This window comes from Rhea pennata, chromosome 9, assembly GCF_028389875.1.
Source record: "Rhea pennata isolate bPtePen1 chromosome 9, bPtePen1.pri, whole genome shotgun sequence".
Taxonomy (NCBI): domain Eukaryota; kingdom Metazoa; phylum Chordata; class Aves; order Rheiformes; family Rheidae; genus Rhea; species Rhea pennata.
Window position 1 is genome coordinate 4,372,916 of NC_084671.1, and position 21,561 is coordinate 4,394,476.

General features: G+C 40.4%; 1 long non-coding RNA gene across 1 annotated transcript; it reads right to left on the minus strand.

Annotated features, from left to right (window-relative positions):
• Window positions 1-1,196: 1,196 nt before the first annotated feature.
• Window positions 1,197-20,909, minus strand: LOC134144078 (uncharacterized). The gene is made up of 2 exons (XR_009959274.1): window positions 20,573-20,909; window positions 1,197-1,529 (listed from the first exon to the last, which is right to left on the minus strand). It is a non-coding gene; the product is annotated as an uncharacterized LOC134144078 (long non-coding RNA).
• Between the last annotated feature and the right edge of the window lie 652 nt (window positions 20,910-21,561).

Below are 21,561 nucleotides of genomic sequence, written 5' to 3' on the forward strand. Positions count from 1 at the left end.
TTTTTACATTTGTGGCAAACTGAAACTCAGAAAGTCTCTATCAGATAGACCAGTAAGTTCTAAGTATTTAACGTATTCATGGGAATGCCTGTAACAGCTTCCAATTCAAACTACTCATGCAGGTTACATACTGAAAATACTTTGATCTGGCAATAAGTTAAAATAATTTCTGTAAGAGTGTGGTTACAGGTGAAGTCTCTAGCCAGTCCGTCCTCAGAATGAACCTTCCATTGGCATTTCTAAATGACCGGTCGACTCCTTTTATTTTGCAGAGTGGTATTTAATTTAAAATATCATCCCTGCCTCCCTGGATGAATACTTACTTAATTCTTAGCTCGTTCTTCACCTTGTTTTGACGTGTCTGGAGCACTAATCTAACCTTCAGTGCAATGTCCATGTGTCACGTGCCACATGGATCAGCTACGGAGAATTGCAGCTTCCTGAGTCACTACTCTTAACTTCAAACAAAAATAGCTGAAACTTCCAAATCGAAAGTTTGTAGTTTGGGCTGTTGGCCAAAAACATTGCTGTCAAGCTGATGTAAACCATCTGTGATTGTATTTACCATTTTTTTTCGCTCTATGCAGCTCTTGGGCTTGGAGACGAGTCCTTCAGCACAGTCTTTGAATACCAGGTCTTTCATGGAAGGGACAACATGGTCACACATTATCAAACAAAGTGAGATGAGAAAAGGCGTCATTAAAATAACAAAATACCTCCACAGCCAGCCATGAGCTCCTAGGCCTGCTAAGGACAGAGGAGGCAGCTACACGCTCTTGGTAACCAGGGACTTCAGGGGGAAATTGTTTTTGCAATGGCAACGCAGACATACACAGATTTAGGGCTTTATCTTCTTCTTATTGAAATACCTGTCAAATGAACAGGATAAAAATGTTTCAAATCTTTATCCGCTCGGTTCAAAGCTATTTCAGCTGGAAGAATTTCATCAGAATGTTAACATTTCTGCCAAATATAATGTAAGAAAAAGCTTTATCATGGGATTTTGACATGATTGTTTCACTTCACAGGTGGAATCTGAAAGGACAAACGTAAGCAAAAGACAGTAATTAAGCTGCCTGGAAACCTGGCTTTCTCAAAGGAGGTCTGTGAACTGTCTTTTGACAATTTTCTGTGGATAAAAGGATTATCATATCTGACCTGCGTCTTAACAGGCAAATAACATTTGCATTCAGGCATTAATTTGCAACAACTAATAATTTTATTATACCCAGGATGACTGAATAAAGAGTAGGGGTCAAGCTGATCAGCACTGTAACCATTTCATTCAGTTCATGAAAATGCAGCAAAACTTGATCTCTCTGCTGAGCTGCTCTTCAGGAGTCGGCGTGACGCCGCGAATGACACGAAGGGCAGCACCCGAATTCATCAGCTTGTTTCTTAAGTGTAAAGTTGGAGCGAAACAGTAGCCCAGGATGTGAAAAACTTATTTTCTTCAGACAAGTCACCTGGCTATCAGTTTTTGCCAGAGCTGACAGAAGGAAAAGGAGAGCAGGAGCAAGATGATGATTCTGGAAAATCCAAATAATAATAATAAAAATCCACTCAAAGTAAGAGTGGTTTCAGTAATCTACTTCACCAGACCTTAAAGCATGCCACTCTATAATCTCCACGAGAATAAAACATCAGTATTTATCTGTCAACACTGCTTAATATATAGTCAGCAAAATCAAAAATAGGCCTACATAAAATAAAACCTGGCAAAAGCACAGAGGCTGCTTTCCATCCAGCACTTTTCAAAATGTCACTGAATGACATATTATTGTATTTTGCTGCAGAAACCGCTGCTGTCCAAGTACTGAGATTTAAACAGAAGTATTTATGTGGTATTCCTTATGTCACCCATCAGCTAATTAAAAAAAAATGGTTTTTGGAAATAATTTACAAAACTTAAGAAAACACTGATGAATTTGTTGTGGTCTTTTTATACATTGAATCTACGATGCTTTAAGGAATCTTTGGCTAAGCAACATTTCTCTCCTCTAATAAAAGCAACAAAAGAGAATACAGGCTTCTGAACCTCCAATTCTCTCCATATAATAAGATTATGCATGAAGCGCAGAAATTATTTTGAAACCAAACATTGTCTCTGCGTGTAATAGATGCAAAGCCAGAGCCCTTTGGTGGCTCTAGCGCTCCACAGCATCCCTGCCATAGGCTGGAAATTCTTCTACAAAATTCTGACAAACCTGATTACTAAAAAAAAACCTGTCAAATCTTTACATGTCACGTGCAACCTCACAATCAAATGAGAGCCTACAAGAGCTTATCTGATAAATCCTGTTTCTCAGCCTTATTACCAAAGGATAAACTGCTAAAACAAAACCCACCCATGGGTTTTTTTCACCATTACTCTGAGTTTCTAGAATACACAGTTTATCTATGTTTATCTGACAAGAAATCATAAGTGAGACTGGGGAGGAAAAGCGAAAGGAGCAATTTTAAATATGAGGATTAAAGGAACTACTCAGAAATCAAAAAATAATCTCTTAGAAATAGCTAAGTAGAAAAATCTGGAAGTTGTCACTATTTTCAGTTTAGGTCCCTTCCTCCTCCTGTGCTTGCAGCCCCATCTGTGTCTCTCCTTGAATCCGTGGATTTGGTTAAGGGCTCGCGCTAAACTGATGTTTCAACATCATTTAATATCATTAAATCACACATGTAATAATGATGATTCGTGGCAGCGTCATGGAACCAAGACCCTTGAAAATAGTGTTAAACGAATGGTAAAATGTTAAGTGTCCTATTTAAATAAGCTTGCTTTGCTTTTGCTTATGCCTCTGACAGCCATTTTTTAGGAATCAGGCTAATGGTGTTTAAACCAATGTTTTACTAAGATAAATGTCCACGGAAACAATTTGGAAGTTATCGGTATTCAGCAAACTGTTTGCAGATACAAAATGTGATTTTCCAGGGACTAGAAATATTTGTATAATCAGCTAATCAGGGAGCAGTATATAGACTGTTAGAGAAAGAGAGAGATAAATGTATATAACCTCAAATACCAATTTTTAATCGAGTTCATTCTTATAAAATGTTCTAGGTAAGTTATTAAAGTTATTATGAGAAATATTGCATTTTTGTACAGTAAAGGCAGAGGATACAGTCGTAATATTTCTTATTGCTAATCAGCCATTAATATTTCTATCAGAGCCAAATCTTTGGCTGCTCCTTGTATGCCCAGCCTCTCCCTTGCTTTTAGAAACCAGATAAAGGGCATTGCTGAAAACCTCATCTTAGGAAAACATTTTCCTTGCTCTAATCACATTAGTTTTATCCCCAAAATGTGTGCTCTGTACATGACTTGGTAAACAACATTCATTGCTCGGGTAAGGCGCAATGTACTCACATTTCTTTCAATAAAACAACATTACAGTGCTTGTTTTATTAACAACAGCGTGATATTATTAACCTATAATATCAGCAGTTTCTTTATGCTAATAAGGATAAATTTTAGCTCTATTTTGGAAAATGCAGCCTACCTTCCCTAATGTTTCAGAAGAACATTTGATGCTAGCATATCTTCACTGCAAAGCTTACAGAAATTTCAGTAGGACACACAAGTCTACAACAAGGTCAGTCAGTCTTATTAATCTCTCAGCAGACATCGTTAAGACCTCTTCTGTAGCAGTCGGTCGTTGTACCTTTTTCTCACGGTCCCTCTCTGACCAGTCTCGCTATCGCTGCTGTTCAACGTCTGGGCAGCCAAGTCCGTTGACTTCACCGCAGTCGCACCATGCCTCTTTTTTTATTCCAAACATTCCTGAAGTTATGAAGTCCCATGGCTATGTCTTGTTTAAAGGAAAGAGTAAGAGGAAATTTGCTCTGCAAATAATACATCTAATGTGGAAATATTTATGAATCAGAATTTAAAAGTTGCTACACAAGCAAGCAGGTTCCATCCCTAAAGGACCCCTAAACACCAGAAATTTAGTTTGGGTTCTGAGAGCTGTGCAGACTGTGTCGAAATAAGATTTACCAAATGCTGAGAATAGAATCATCCCATGAAGCGGTGGGGAAAGGTTCATAAAAATCATTCCTATTCCCAGAAGAACACTTCCATATTAATTTGATTTCCAAAATAGGTCGCTCTTTGTTATTAGATAACCATTGCTTGCTTCCTGGCTTTTTTTAGAGGAAAACTACAAGATATTTTTGACTGGAATGTACTTTTAAATGAGACCTACTTCTACTCCTAATTCTTTTCTATATATTGTACTAGTTCCTCATGTTGAACATTCAAATTCAGGATGAAATTGTGCCCTAATTTATTTCCTCGTGCTCTGAGTTAGTTGCAGAGCCCCTTTTTCACTCGTTTTCTCATCACTTTTTCAAAAGGAGGTGGGATGAAAGGGTGTATTTATGGCAGTCCTTTGTGATTTATTTTACAGTCTAAAATGTGTTGCATAGCGGGCCAGAAGCATGGATGGGCACCTCCAGACAAATTCAGCAGGGAGAGAAATTAAAGAAAGTTGACAAGAGGATAACAATTCCGTTTTATGGTATCTTGGAGGGTAGGATTGAAGAAGATTATTTTTTACGGGGCAAATTCGCAAGCGACCTAACGAAGACGCGGAAGGCGTTCACAATACTGAGCAGCACGTAATGAGACCTAGAAAAACTCACTCGGCTTACGAGGAAAATAAAACCGGCAGAGCCTCGCACGGAGATTACGCAGACTGAGGAAGCAGCAGCACCGAGTCCAAAAGGTCCCCCGAGAAGCGGGCACCAGATGCGCAATCCCGCGCCGCATCCGCCCTGGGGGCGACGGACACCCGGACCCCGGTGCTGCTCCCGCCGCTCATTAGGGCTCGTCGGGAGCAAGGGATTTACCGGGGAGCAGCTTGTCCCTCTCCCGCTCGCCCCGGCGCGAGAGCAGCCGCCGTAAAGATGGCAACCATGGTAACTGCCGCTATATAGTTATATAGCTCACATTCCTGACAAATTGGTGGCAAAGTGCTTCCCATATCTCTTTTAAAAGTAGCAATTATGGTATCTCCTACGTTTTATCTCACAATAAAACACCTGATTTGGGAAGTTTTCAGGAAATATCAATAAGCAGGAGTTGCCACTTGCTGTTTGTTGGCCTCGTAAACCCTGTTACTCTTCGTTTGGTTTTGTGTTACTGTAAGCCAATTAATTCTCCGTTAAAAGAATTTATCTACTCAGGAACACAGACTTACCCAGCTGAGGAATACTTTTTCACTTCCTCTCTCTCATTTTCTTCCCCAAATGAGCTGCAGGCATTTCAGGCGCCCGCATTAACTGTAAATCTCCAAGTCTGCCCAGTAAAGGTGATATAACAAATATAAGGATATAATGTAATATTTCTTCTAAATGCACCAGGAAAGCACTGTGAAGATGAATTCTTGCAAAGCACGGACATGTCTGAAATTATTTTACCCTTAACACATTGGGTGTAAGTCTTTGACCTCAAAATTATTTCCTAATGTATTGCACCTATTGGAAGTGGGTGACACAGCGACATAAGAAAAAGCACCTATTTTCTTAGAGCTCTGCCAGCTAGAGGTAATTGCAAGGCATACGGATGGCAGCTCTTCTGTACCCGGTATAGCTGGACCACACTATTTATTGTATGCAGTATCTTAGAAAGTATGTGGCCCTTGAGGCAACTGAACCGGTGTTACTGCCAAAATAAGTTATGTTACAGCTAAATACTGTTACAACTAAAAGAAGATCTTTGTGGCACAGGAAGCGGTGGGAAAAGGTTTAAAGGGAACTTTGCCTTCCCAAAGGCCCCATGTTTCTTCTCCTTCCATCCTTACGATCTAAAAATGTTATCTCTATTACCTCAACAATCTTTTTAAAGACATTACAGATTATTTCTGTGTGCATGCACATTTTGTGCCTTTTCCCCCTGTTTTCTCTCTTTTACGTGTATGTGAAAAGTGAATAAGAAGCTGCATGATAAGATAGAGGATATTTCATTAATAAAAACCTTTCAAATCATTGCTTCATTAGCCACCAGTACCACTAGTCAGGAAAAAAAAAAAAAAACAAACAAACAAAAAAAAAACTTTGTATTCAAAATCTGACAAATAAATTGTTTTAGATAGCAAAAAAGAGGGGGGAAAAAAGCTGTATTATAAACTGGAAAAGTACCAAACTATTGCCTGCATTGCCTCATGACTATATTGCTTACATTTATCAGGTGAAAACAAATACTAACTATAAATGTAAAACAACATAATCTGAGACAGAACTACTGGTAGCCTGGCACACAACGGAACCATTAACATTAAATAGATTACGGTTATAGCTAATATAACCTGCTTTTCTGTCATATTTTGTGTCTGTGTGACTAACAGTACACTAAAGAACTATACACAGATACTTATTTTAGCAACTTTTTGATTTGTCATGAATGTTCTCCAGCTGTAAAGTGAATTGCTGAATATTAAAAACTTTTGCTGTTTCATCTGAGGATGAGAAAGAATGACATGTTTTATACCATCCCATAATCATGTCTTTCTCCCTCTGTTCCTTTTTTCGGAACCTAAAAAGCTTCCCTCTTACTGAGAAACATTCATCTAAGTTTCCTACTCCTGCATTTGCCAGATGAAGTTTTGTCGTTGTCATCATTTAGCTATACAGGACGTCGTGCACAAACACGTGGGGAGAGGAGAAACCAGCTTGTAAGCTCCCCTCGGACTCGGACTAGGCCTCCATCCTAGGGCGAGGATCACCTTTTAAATGAACTAGAAGTGATACGATGATAGGTCGCCTTGTAATTTCAGTTTCTGGTCCAGGCTGGAAGTTTGAAGTGCAGACCCGTGGGGAAAATGTTGTGAGGAAAAGGGTTGGGGGACTCCTAAAGTGAACATTATGCTGATGCTCAGAAGGGGGAAGGGAAGCCTTTGAAGCAGGACAAGTGAGTTTGGTTCAAACGTCTCTGTGTTACAAACAATGACTAAATTATAGTAATTCATAACAGCACTATTTGGTTCCTCTTAATAGCTAGCTTTTCTTAATAAAAGACGTAAGGCTCAACGTAAAATGGTTCTGTTAAATGCCCTTCTCTCTGACTCTTTGCTCCAAACATGAAGATAAAAAGGTGTTGCAAAATTGTGCTTCAGCAGACTTATTGAAGTTTAACACACACATTCCAGAAACTACATTTCTGCAAAAAATGGGAGTAGATTTTCCACTAACTGAGATAATTTTCTAGGTCCCAGTGGAGATGCTCCTTATTCTTACAGCGGTGAAAATGGAAAGTCCGTAGTGTTTGCAATAAACTTTGTTCCTTGCCTTAAGATAGAGCAGCCAGAATTACATTTGCAGCAGGAATAACCACAGCTTTCATCCTATCGATTTTCTATTCCATCGCAGATCTAGGGTATTCTCAGTTTCTGCCCAGCTGGAGGTTTTCTGTGAATTCCTGAGATTTAAATATTTATTATTCTTTCAGTAATAGTTCTCCGAGTTCCTCTGAGTTTTTCAAGGTGCCTAAATTTTACATAGTCTAGACTTATGGGAAGTAAAATTTTTAAAGCTGCCAAAAGCCAAACTATTTTTTTAGAGAAGACTTCATATATTGATTATTGGCAAATCTCAGTGGACTAGGACATTACGTTATTGTCAGTATTTTTGTTGCTGTCATCATCTTTGCTTTTTCCCTTAACATTTTTGCCTTTAATAGTAACAAGTGTTTCTAATATATTTTAGACCAAACTGTTCCATCAGCTAGAAGGCTTTTCATATGAACCATATCTAGCTTAGAAGAGATAAAAATGAAAATACTTGCTGCCTTTCTGGTTTTATCTTACATTGTCAGTTCATGAGTTAAAAGAAAGAATGCTACTTCTGTTTGTCTGGAGGAGCAAAGAGGACAATCTTATTCCTTTCTTGATCTAGCTATCCCTTTTCAGACTGTGGATATCTTATAGATAATGTAAAAATGTTATAGAAATCAAAATGCACAAACGGTAAAAAGAAACTAATGTATCTGGATGCAGAGAAAGGCGAACTCATGAATATCTGGGGAACTGGGCCAGTACGCACATGAATAATTTGTGAATGATGAAGATTCTGCCCAAAATTTTATGACAAGTTCAATGTGTGTCCTCCAAGGCAAAGTCTTCATTGTTTCTTTTTCCCTCTGTCTGCAGCTTCTTTTCCTGGTAATATTTACCCTCTTGAAACAACCTTGCACATGGTGCAAAGTCAAAAGAGAGACGGAGGTTGTCAGTACCAATCTCTGCATGGTCTCGGTGGAGCTGGCTGAGAAGATAAGGTGTTTCCAGGGCAGCAAGCGCCCCAGCCCGCTCCCACGGCTCGGCTGCCCCAGCGGTGCCTCGGCTGCTCCCTTCGGATGCCCTCCAGACCCCAGAAACTCCTCTGTCGAGCCTTCTCCACTGCTCAAAAATGAGGGAAGGCTGAGGAATACTATTTATTTCTCAAGTGAAAAGTCAGACTTTCAAACACCTGAGTCAACCCTTGATGTACTTTGATAAATCATCCCAGGAGCCTTGGCATGGGATGAAAAAGAGATAATTAATTTAAAAACCTACCTGTTCTTCATGTAGTGATTCATGCTAGCAGCTAGAAAAGTTTTCTTGCTGTGTCTGTGTTCGATAAACTACTTCAACCTGGGATATAGTTTTATTCGAAGTAGAAAATAATATCTAGAGATATTCTGCTTTTCTGATGACACAGTTTGCAATATGCCATGATAATAAGCAGACCTTTCTTAAGATGCTAATAGCACATTTCTGTTCCCAGACAGACCAAGAGACCTGAGGTCATCGGCAATGAGAGGTTCATCTGTGGTGTGTCTATCAGAAAAGGAATAGTGTAACACTGGGCCCCGAGAGAAAAAAAAGAGAAAACTAAGAGAAAGGCTTGACTTACGTCTTAAACAAAGAACTTACACAACTTGCTGTTCTCTCTGATTTTAATATTTCTGAGGAGGCGCTGGCTGGCCTGAATTCATGGTACTCATGCAAACCCTGTTCCTAACTATAGGAATACCAAGTAATACTTTTACTTCTGTTTAGAAAATCCTTAGACTTGCTGATGTACAAAGACAGTTGTGCTCCAAAACGTTGGAATCTCCTCCAGCAAGACTATCTATCTATTCCACTCTTCAAGGGTTCTTCTTGGGCCAGAGGGAAATGGCAGTAGTGTGGCAGTTCAAACAGGACCCAAAGATGCCCTGGTTTCCTTGCACATCCCGGGAGCTCAGGATCCCTCATGAACGGATCCTGGGACTTGGCAGGAAGGCCGTGGAGGTGTTTCTCTGGTAGGGGTGAAGGAACACTGCCTCTGGTTCCCACCAGCATGTGGGCATGAGCAGCAAGGTGGAGAAAACTGATCTGAACTTACAAGGACTGAGGGAAACCTACAGCTGCTTGTGCTGCAGCCTCCCTGGGAATCACCGTGGGACAGCGAGACACGGCAAGCACTCAGCTTGAGGGGACGTCCGCCGTGAGCCCCGAGCCCAAGCCATAGGGGGGCAAAACCAGCCACAGTCCCGCCTCGGTCGCACCAGCCTGGGGGGCTGGAGATGCTCTGTGGTTCCCCGAAATCAGGTCAAGCCATGCTTAGTACACGGGATGCGACCGGTCTGCCGGTTCTGCTTTCCAGAGGAGCCACGCGATTAACGCAAGGAGCTAGTTATTGGGTGAAAACGCAGTTTCTCGGTACACACGTTATTAACACCAGGACTCTTAGCTCAGAAAAGGGTTTTTGTCGCCATTCCTCGTGCTGTTGTTTAAGTAGAAGCTGCATGGAGTGAGGCTCGGAGCTATAGGGACTCCAGGAATGCTCCTGCGCTTCGCAAGCCTGTTTGCTTATCTCAGCGTGCTTAGGAGGGCTCTTCGAACCAGCTCTGCCGAGGCGAACCCTAGCATTGCCACGGCGCTTTTCTTTTAAAATAGCGCGGGGATTTTAGTGAAGTTCTGAGCAAAGGTTTAAAACATTTCATAAATTCCACATACCCGGAGAGCAGTTACAGAGCATGGATCACATTGTGAGTGTCCTAACTAAGCTCCATCTAATTTACAGTGTGGGTCAGCAGACAAATTCTGCAGTGAATCTAATTCGCAAATTTTTCCTTTCTACGTTTGTTACACATAAACCTTTCTTTGCACAAATTATATTATTTTCTGCCTTCCTTTTGCCTGTGTTATTCCCAGTGGCTGTCTTTGTAGTACGGTTTTGCTCTGTCTTGCAGGTTCCTTGGTAACGTAATTATGCTGGTCTGCTTTCCAAATATACTTTTTGGCACCGAAATACAAAGGTTGGGACTGCACAAAGAAAGATAGAATAATCTTCACAGAATTACTTCAATCTCTTCAGAGACAGTATTTAATTTTTTTACAGCTTTGAATAGACTTTCCTTTTCCCTATGCTTGCACATATTTGTTAGTCGGTCAAATAATAAGCGTCTTGATTATCACCAAGCAAGAGCAGAAACTGCTGACTATTATGAGACTGTTACGGCCACACAGTGCAGCCTGGGTGGATATTTTACATGAGACAAGTGGTTATTGTCAAACAGTCTTGCACTATCTTGCTTGAACATTTTCAAGCTGGCTCTAGGACTGTGTATGCAGCGCTAGCAGTGATGGAGTAGGAAGGATATTACTACAGGAGCATAGTTCCCTGCAGACGTCAGTTGGTTTTATCGCACCCTGAAAGAGTGCCTGACTGTTTATTGCAATTTTGGAGAAGTTCTCGTGCTTTGAGGAGCTCAGACCGACGAGGCTTTAAAAGAGTACTGACACTTTAATTTTGTATTTTAAGACTTTTGGCCAGGAGTGCTGGAGAGTATTTTGCATATTTTGTTATCAAACAAATGTGCAGAGAATTCCAGAAACTGCTCTGCAGTCCATTACCTTCCATCACCAGATCTCAAATGTCGGAAGAACGTGATCAGGCAGTGTGGCAATTGCTACAGAAGATAAAACCAAAAGAGCTAAATTTTAGTAAGAATTTTTGACGATTCCCGATGCCTCGGACCGGCAGAGTCTCATTCTGAAGCGCCTGGAGCCTGCAGCCTCGCCTCCCAGCTAACCTGCCCCTCTCTGAAGTGCTCAGCAGACTTTGGGACTGGGTGGTGACACAGTGAAGCGAAGGAACCCCAGTTCTCTTAACACAAACAACAGAAGCCGTCTGCGGCCTGCTGCAGCGAGACACTGGGTGGATATTCAGCGGTATCTACTTTAAACTATGTGTTCCTCGGTATGTGCGGCCAGCTTCCACGCGTTGGCTCGAAACTCTCCCTCCAGCAAGCTTATAAAATGGCACTATAATTTCATAATAAGATGTAGTGAGGCATAGGATGAGCACAGTATTCCTGATGATACGTACAAGACTGCCGTGATCCGACGGCACAAGGAGGTAGCCTCGCGGTACAGGATGGGAGATTGCACAGCCTGGTTAAAATATTGACTCAGAATTTTATGCAGCAAAGTGCTTCAGCTTAAGTCCAGCCTTTTTTTCAGCAAAGCACTTACTTCTGTGGGTAGTTTTAAGCACTAGCATAAGTCAGCTGATTTTAATAGCACTTTGCTGAAGAGAAGCAGCTTGTTGAATCTAAGAAGCAGAAAAATAGTTCAGCACGAGCCATGCAGTTTTCCCGGCAGGGGCTGGGGACATTAGCTCCTGCATTAGCTCCCCCCCCCCCCCCCGATACCCCAAAGCAGAGCTGAACTTTTGCTTGCTGCCAGCACAGCACCTAAACCCTCTCTAAACCCTCGGCTCCGTTTGCAAGCCGAGACCCAGCTCTGCCACTGCGCCAGGCTCTGGAGCAGGTGCTTCGACGGTGGCAGCTTCGCTCCGGGACGCACGACCCTGCGCGATGGCATTTCTGCAATTCCCTTCCGTTTGCCCTTTGCATCCAGGCTGCGGCTACCCCGCCATAACTCTTCTCATCACCTCTCACAGCAAGGAGGAGCAAAAAGCAGCCATCTGGCTCCCCGTACTTCCATGCACCTGCTTTCATGAAAACTGTCCAGGGCAACAAGCACTGCTGTAGCGTTGCAAAGATAACAAGCTAAAATGTTCTCCTTCCAGAACTACCTCGCAGTGAAATAGGGAGCCTTAAAGTCCAAAAAGTCTGTCCCACATATGACCCAGGACTGCAGTAATTCCTGTTGATGGCAGTTTACTTACAGGGAAAAAAAAATCCATATTCTTAATCTACAGTTACACGCCTATGATTTACCATCTTAGCAATCATCAGAAATCACAGTAGAGAAACCGAAGAGAAGCAGGTGACTTCCGTAAGATTGTCAGCTGATGCGCTGGACTGCCTGGTGCCGTACCTTGTCATTTCTGAGACGAGAAGAAGACCTGCAGGGTGGTGCATCTTCCCGCGATGCGGTTTAGTACGGCCCCGCAGCTCCTACCACCGGCCCTGCAGTGGGAAGCTGAAAGTCTCTCCTGTTTATGAGGCTCTCACAGCACAGCTAATCTTTTCTCGGAGTACATTATTGATATTTCCCTAAAGGGGGGATTCATCATTTCTGATTATAAGAACCTGCTAGGAAATAAATGAAACCAATTAGCGGTAAAAGAGTAGTCTCGAGAACGTCGGATCAGGACGATCCATTACAGATGTGAACTGAAGGCAGCTAATGGCAAAAGACTTTGGTCCCGAACTTCTCAATTGAAATACTGTTGCTGAGTCTCTGGCTGTATTATAGCACTATTTACAGACACCGTGTGAAATTACAGGCATACTAAGTCCAGAAAAAGTGCTAGCGAAATTGAGAGGAAAATTCGCACTTCATTGAAGCCGGTGTCAGCTTCTATTAAATTCAAAGGGACACAGAAGCCGGCACGGCGTTATTGAGCATGTGTAAAGCTATCCAAGTATGGCCCAAGTTATAGGTTTATCTTTCAGTTCGCAGCAAGTGGCCAGGCAAAGCTATGTTTATTTTTTGTTATAGGAATAGGAGAACAAAGAAGAATGAGAACAAAGGCTTGATGAGAGGGCAGAGGGGCTTAAAATACGACCAAAATCTTACAATATTTGCGGTGCCTCACAGTCTGGGACCCAAGCTGGGTATGGGGAACCCAGTCTGATATGACTGCCTGATATTTATAGATCTTGGCTACTCATTCACTTCAGCGTGGCCCCAAAGGTGCTCAACACCACTGCATTTCAGGTCTGATGTGCTTCATGCTGACGATCCTGGACTAACCGGCACATCTCCTCCTTAGTTGCCTTTATTAAAATGCAAAATTTCAGCTGATCTCAGTGCAGGGTCACCAAGATCACTGCAGCTAAAATTCATAAATAAGAAGATTGAAAAGAGAAAAAAAAATACAGTGACAGTGCTTTTCTTGCTCAGATAAAGCTCCCTGCTTAAATAAAACAGGAAGAAAAGAGAGGAAGGAACTAAACATCTCGGTGATAAACAATATTTAAAGTCTCTGTCCTCATCATCCCCTATCAGTAACAGGAGATGCAATCCTATATGCTACAAAAGCTAAGCTGGCATCTCAGTCTTTTCCAAGTCTTCCTGCAGTGAAGGTTATAGTCAACAAAACTGCTATTCTTAGACATGTGTGACAAGCTATTACTTGTACATTCATCTTAGTTATAAATACATGCTTACTTATTTTGTGTGTGTCTGTGTCAAAGCACATTTTTTTGAGGTTTTCTGTGTGTAACCTGCACATACATCTATTGACGTGTGTTGAAAGAAAGGCTCATCTGATAAAATTAGAGTTCAACTTAAAGCCTACAAACAGCAGCAGCAGACTTTCATTGATTAATAGCCTTTGGATTAGGCTTCTAGTGCAAAATACTGAACTCATTTGCAAGAAATAATCTTAGAGGATGAAATCCAAAGATGCTTGAGAAGAAAATTATAAAACTTTCTGGAAATCTGGGGGTTTAATTGCTGCTCAGAGCTGAAAGGGCAAACACAAGAGCTTGGGCAAGCTCCACTACTCTGCAGCTTTAACAGCTCTAAATGACTTGGAAGGGTAGGAAGGGCAAAATAGTATTTTTTTAAGGAATGGATTGCAGCTTGATTTCTGTGTTTGGGAACACGCTGGTTGTCAATCTTTACGAAAAAATACCTTGCCTAATTTATGTAGTGATAGAGAAAAGAATTTTTAGAAATCCTGCAAATCTCTTAAGGAATCGTAACGCTGAATAACAGTACAGGAAACACAGAGAGGAAAAGCAAGAAATATATAGGAAGGAGTAAGAAAACAGGTGAATAACTGAAAACTACCTGATGCAATTTCCTGGAGGGATACACAAGGAGAAGAAAGAGGTCACATAGCTATTAGTGAGAAATGTTAATTAATTGTCAAAGAAAAAAAAAAAAAGGCCTAAGTGTTTTGGTTAAGTGAATTTGGATTGAAATTGGAGATTTAAAAATATCACAGCCAGGAGAACTCTGGATTCTGCTGCAGGAAAATTTTAAATGTGTTCATATTATGTCACCTGCTGGATTTTAATAGTCAAAATATTGACAGTAATGAGTGTTGCACAGAAACAGAGAGACTATTTGACTAGAGGTATTGTAACTTCTCTTGGAAGCATTTCTTGATTAATCAGTTTGTTCTTTTAGTATTTGAGATTTCAGTTTGTGCATAAATCCCAGTAGGCTCAGGCCAAAGTGCAGTCGTCGTTTAACGACTGTGGCTCGTATCATCACGCTCCTCGAAATCCTTGATGCGGCTGAGTCCTAAAAAAGGAAGGAACAAAAAGTTTTCCCTCCTAACGCAGACTTTGTCAGCAGTTCTGACCACGCTTCTGGTTACGTTCAGGAAATCTGAGATCTACAATCAATGACTGGCGATTCTCCGTATAACACTGAATTATAGCACGTCTCAGAAGCAGCTAAGAGACCCGGCTGGGGAACTATAAAGCGAAGTCAAGCAGATAAGTCCCGATTCCCAAACAATGAATGAGAAACCCCGTAATTCAAGCAGAAATACCCTTGGAGCAATGCACGTATTTATTGCAAACCACAATTCATTCCTTTAAATTTTATTTTACAAATTCTCCATTACTTGCTTCAGCTACAGTGAAATGGCCTACTGTAATTTAAAGATATTTCAAGCAGATCTTTTACTTCGCTTTTCCATGTCAAGGAATATTCAGACAATTGAGCAATCAGATTACTGAAAAGCTGTTAAGTGCCTTGTGAGGCAAGAAAGTGCAAACTATTTAAGAACTAAAGTGAAAGACGGCAGTTTATATGATATCAGGTAGGTCTAAAAGGAAAATGGGAAGAATAAGTCAATATGATTAGATAGGACTATATTCAATAAGCACGCTTTTTGTTTTGAAATTGTAAGAGAAGAAAGTGTTTTTCACGGGAGATACTTCCAGAATACACTCTAGAAAAAAAAGATCTCTGCTATGTAACAAGAATTTTGCCCCTGCAGTCTTTGCAGTTCATAGGAGTAATCTGATGGTAAATATTTGGATGCACAGAAAATGAGCATTTTTACACAGGAGAGGCTAAAATGAATCATTCATATTAAAAATTGCAAAGATAATTTAAACAAGAGAATATGAATTCATTCAATCATTTTTAAAGCAGAAATGAGGTCAAAGAGAAAAATACTGCATTGATAATAGCTATTTGTCAACACCTTGAAGGCTTCTCAGGAATTAGAAGTTGTTGAGCGGCCCCATCACAAAGCTTTTAATTTGCAATTAAGTGCCACATGAAAATCTCATAAAATTTAGAAGCATAGAGTCTGTGCTCTGTTGTGTTTTATCAACTGAGATTTCCCAAGCCCTCACTACTGAATGAAATCTGCTCTCACTGAGGTTAAAAAGATAGGTATTTATTAACAGATGAATTCTCACAGCAGAAACAGGCAAACCAAGACACACGGGACACAAATGTGTATGTTCCTCTTTTGAATGAACTTTAAAAAATCCCAGCCTGCAGCAGATTGCCTTTCTCTGGGAGGCAGGTGGGAAGAAGCACAACTGCACATCTGAGGTCACCTGCCTTTATTTTAAGTTTTGCAAAAGTTAAGCCAAAGAAAATGCAACTTGGCAGTAAATTGTAAAATTCTGATTAGTTTTTTCCTAAAACATAGAGCTTTAGAGTTAGCCTTTGATGCCAGCTCTGGATACACAAGCTCTCTCCTGTATAAGGAAGGTGACCTGCTACAATTTGGGCTGTTCTGGTATAAACCACAATTCTTGTATCGGAATGAGGACTGTAGAATCCAGAGATGTCACACCAACATAAGTGCGACTAATGAGAAGTATTTTACATCAGAAAATGATGTCCTTTTTTTTATGATGTGCATCAAAAACACATCAGAAAGTGCATTTTTTTCTAGAGTGTCCAGAATGGAGACACGACCAACATTTGAAAAAAAATCTGAGTTTATGGTAATGGAAGATGGAGCACCAAGGAGTTTAATAGAGTTGAGTGCCCATTTCCATCAAAATTTATTTAAGTCAATGCTGAACTATTAAGACCTTTTCATGAAGTCCAAAAGATTGTAATGAAAATGCTTTTAATTATAGCCTTTTCCATCACAGAACATTACACACACTACTTACAGAAGTAGATATACCCTACAGAAAGATGGTATTTGTGTGAAGAAAAGTGAAGAGGGTCAGAAGAAACATACATTTTACAGAATGTAGAGAATATGGGTGCTGTAATTAATGGATCAAATTGCCAAGGAATTGCAAAGAGGCTCAGAGGGTAAAAATATAATTAGCAGATCAAAGAGTAAGGAGCCTAATATTGAAATAAAATGGCAGTAATACAGACAGCTAAAGAGGAATTATTGACCAATAATTGTATTGCTTTAGGCAACATATGCTTTGAAAGAACCATTATAACAAGGGCTTTCAGCGAGATTCTATTTTTATAAATTTGGAGTTATGAATGTCAAATGCTGCGACATCATTGCACAGCCATAGTGCACTAATAATTCTCTGCTTTGAAGAGTTTGTTACTGAAATGCATAAAAGGAACTTACAGAAATACAGGCATCAGTGGCTACTTACCTGGTCAAGGAAATTTCTTTTGAATACAGAAGTAAAATGCATATTTGCTTGCATATGCAAAAATATTTGCATTTTATGCAAAAATGCATTTTCGCATTTTATGCAAGAAGGCATTTTTCAGAGATTTGGCATAATATATCAACATAAATTGCTTAGCTTATTCTGGATTTGATGCCACCCTGGGATAAATCCTTGGTGAATCCTCTCCAGAGTTCTGAGTGAGTTTTGGATCTCCTTCTGTTATTCAAAAGGATTCAAGAGTCAGTCAACAGGAGATCATACATTTTCATGCCACATCATGCCTGCCTCTCCAGAAATAAGGGCCAGGTGGAACAACTGAAAAGCTAACAGGAATCCAGGGGTTCCCAATCATCCTCTGAAGTACTTTCTTATTAAAAGACCTTCCTGCCTAGGAGGATGCTTCTGCCCTGTTTTCACCAGTCTGTGACTAGGGCTTTATGGTCCTACTAGAGCAGCCATCATGGGAAGCAGTTATCCTGGGATTAACTAGGTGGAAAAAGCAGGTAAGACCCTGTTTTTACCTTATACAGACTAGTTTCAGTGCAAAACTTTTTAGAAAATCTCATGCCATAGCTGCATTAGTACAGTTTGAGGTAGTTAGAGCCTTGTTAATCTGGCATGCCCTGCCTGGAGATAGGGAAGAAAACACAGTGAGTTTTTTTTAACTGCTTTTCTTTCTCTGAAGTGTTGTCAGATTGTGTTGCCCAGACCCCATCAAACTTGATCTTGAAGAAAGAGCAGAGGCTTGCAGGCTGAGTTTTGCCCAAAATGTGGTTTTGTGGTGCAGGAGCTGCTGGGAAGTGTGATAGGACTTGGCCCAAATCAGACTTGGGAGCTGCTATAGCAGTTGGTTATCAGTGCCTCTCCCTAGAAAGGAATTCTTGGCTGTATTCAATCTTAAACATTTTTAATAATCTGTATACTGAGAGTGGTTAGATTTCTGGCAGGCAGATCAGACTTCCAGGGTGATTAACCTCCTCTCCTGCCTGTTCAGAGCCCTCGTGCTGGAGCAGAGGACGTGTGGGTGAGCTGGAGGCATGCTGACAGCTTTGCTAGGGACCTGCGAGGATGATTCTGGTTTCTGCTTCTGTTTTTCAGGTGCCATTCATGAACAAAAAACTAGAAATGTACAAAATGTAAACTAAATGGAGTGTAAATACAAATACTACTACAAAATGTAAATGTAATACTACTGCTAAATTACTAAATATAAGCTAGATGGAGTTTTTACTTACGGATTTTTCCTCTGCAAAGACTGCATAAATACTGTTTGTCTGTATTTTACTCTCACATTAACCTTGTCATTAACAGATATCTGTGCAAAAAATCATGTTTAGAGGTGTAGAATTTATTCTTAGATATTAAAGATCTCCCAGATTACTAAGTGACAGAGAAGATTGAAAATGTCAGTCAAAAGAGCTCTTTGCCCTTCAGCAGAAGGGAGATGACAAAATTTTCATTAGCTGAGAGTCACCTAGTGATCTAAAATTGAGAGTGCTGAGGTCATTCCCAAAGAGAGATGAGGTAAAAAAAGATATCATATGAATAAAGACAAACATATATATGTAAGTATGTAATTGCTGTTTTGGTTTCTAAAAATCATTCCTGGAGCCAAACCTATAACTTCAGTGAAAGCTGCAAGATCAATCTCTTCTAGAGAGCAGAGACAAATAGTTCTGTCCAAGCCACCGAAGCCATCAAAGATGAAACATGAAGTGGGATGAACTTCAAGATAAAAATATACTGAAAGATAAAAGATCAATATTTTCTGCATTTCTAAATCCCTATTTAAAAAAAAAACTAACCAAGCCTAATTTTCCCAATTTAAAACAAATATATTTATCAGTGTCTTTAAATAATATTGATGTACATATTTTCAGCTAGTGATATCTGTAAAATTTGCAGCTCAGTAATTAGTGGGGGGGAGGGGAAGTTTAATATTTCAGAAGTATCATTTTGGATGTGTAATTCCAGCTCGTTCTCATAGTCCTAAATAAAATCCATGTGAATTGCTTTCTAAACAATTCTTGATGAATGATCAGTCACATCTCTTGCTGCTTTTTCTAGGTTAAACCCTAATTGCCTCACATATGAGATAATAAAATAAGATCAATCTTTACAACTCCACCAAAATATATGTATTTCTCTTGCAAGAAATGGTGCTGCATAGCCTGTAATAGGGAGAAGATGATGAGGTGCCCTGAAGTGATTAGACATGCTGCAAGAGCAAATTTAATTTGGAAGATTGAGAGGTGTAGAGAACTGCTTTCTGCCTACACAATTTTACCACTACCCAGTATAACTGAGGACATATAAATACTTTATAAATTAAAGAAATTAACCACAGCACTCCCAAACTGCAAGAACCACCTACACCATTTTTGCAATGTGCTATTAATAGCACTTAAAACATTAGTTCCTGGAATATATGAAAATGGCAGTGGAATTTTAAAAGCAGAAGCCAGCGTTCCTTTCCAGGCACCAGATATTTCCGCAGTTTTGAAACACCAATAACTTCTAGGCAGTCTCTAGGACCCTGACCAGAATGAGACTATTCCTGAAGAGCAGCTGGTGTAAGGAATGGCTGGATTTAGTAAAATCTGACCAAGACCCCTGAAGTGTGTAAGCGCCCACACGCTGCTGTGATTCTCATCACTCACGTCTGTGTAACAGGCCCTGGACTGGCACTAGGCTTCATTTTTGCCCCATTACCCTGCAAACAGATCTTCATGCAACTAACCCATTCTCAGCCCAGCATTTTCACATGCAGTATGCCTGCAAGCCTTATTTAAACTTACCTGCAATCCAATTAAAAGCCCCTCAAACTCACACCTGCACTAATTGTGGATTCACATTGCTGCATTGTAGTCATTAAGGCTATGAGTTAAAGTTTTTACGAGTGCAACTGATCTAGTTTATCAACAAAATGCTTGAAGGTTTACGTGTGAAAGGAAGATAATCAGTATTCATGCTTCAAGATTTCAGCAGGGGTGAGGACAGAATTATCTTGTCTTATGATGCATTTAAAAATGGATAATTATGTTTGTTCATAAAATTTGGTCCTAAAACAATTGCAATCAGAGTAAAAGCTTTTGAACTTTTAACTGTGAATGACTAATTTGGCTGAGGTGTTTGTTGATTTATTTTGGAAAGTCCTGTGATCATCTTATTCTCCTGTTAGATGACATATTCTGAAAATACAAAAAACTTAACATATACTGCTCTTATAAGCTTTCACTCCGAAGTCGTTGCTTGCAAAGGTTGGAGATAGTGTTGACAGGCAATTTCTGGTAAATACATATACGTGTATGTGTATATAGATGCACAGCTTCTAAAGTCCACAACGCAACTCTAGAGCCGTGGTTCTCTCTGCTCAAAGAACAGAGTCAAGGCTGTTAGGTGCTGACTACGTGCATGCACTATGTCCAAATACCTCTTGTAGATCCCTAAGCCCTAGTATTCATTTAGTCTAAAATTCACTGTTGTCAGATTTAAAATAAATTTTCTTCACCCACCTAGAGCACTAATTTACCGAGCAATAGGAAAACCCACCTAGAACCTTCTTCAGACAAGAAGAGATTAAAAGCTTCCAATTCAGTCAGGAACTATTCCTAATGGATTCTTGTTCCCAGTCCACCCAGGGCAAATCCGGCAGTGTGGCATGTGCTCCAGAGGGATCAGCAGTGCTAAACATGTCCAGCTGCACATATATCCATTACACAGGTGCATGGTGTTAGAGCTGCTCGCCAGCCAAGAGCAGTCGGACTTTTGGGCAAATGCCTGCAGCTCTACTGGTTGGAAGAGAAAACGTCAGTGAGGAAGTCGTCAGCTGGCCCTCTTGCCTTCCACAGCAGACCCCGAGCTTGAGCCGGAGCTCCTGCTCTCGTTGCTTGCCCCATATTCAGAATAGCTGGCAAGCTCCTCAGCCCGTTTCCCAGTCCAACGGGAGAATATTTTGGCTGGAGTTTTCAGAGCAGAGACACTAGGCTGTGTAGGACCTCCATATACACTATTTAGCCCTTCAACAGTTAAAGATTCTGGGGCAAAAATGCTTGGTTTTGAATGATTAGGAATAAAGGGCAAGGGACCAGTCTACTCTTTTCAGTCTGGCACTTGGTAGTGGCACCACGGGCTGCTCTTTAATAGCTTGGATATATTGCAGGTGTAACTGAAGCGTTATGATGTTTATTATGTCCCTCAAAATAGCTGCTGCTGATGTTGCAGAACTGGGGCTGAGCCAATAGAAATGCATGAGCTATAATCATGCCTGAGAAGAGTGGTGTGATGTTGGCAGAGACAATTACATATATAAAAAAAATAGGTGTGAGTGTGTGTGTATATATATATACGCACACGTATGTGTATATACACACACCATTAACATGATATTCAGATTAATCTGTATGATATCTGCTTATGGCAACTGGCTGAATCCCTTGCTGATGATCCATTGTAACAGGAACATTGGTGAGGCCCAAAGAAGTCATATTAAGCTTGTACATCATGCAATATCAATAACACGTTCTGGCAGTTTGCTCAGT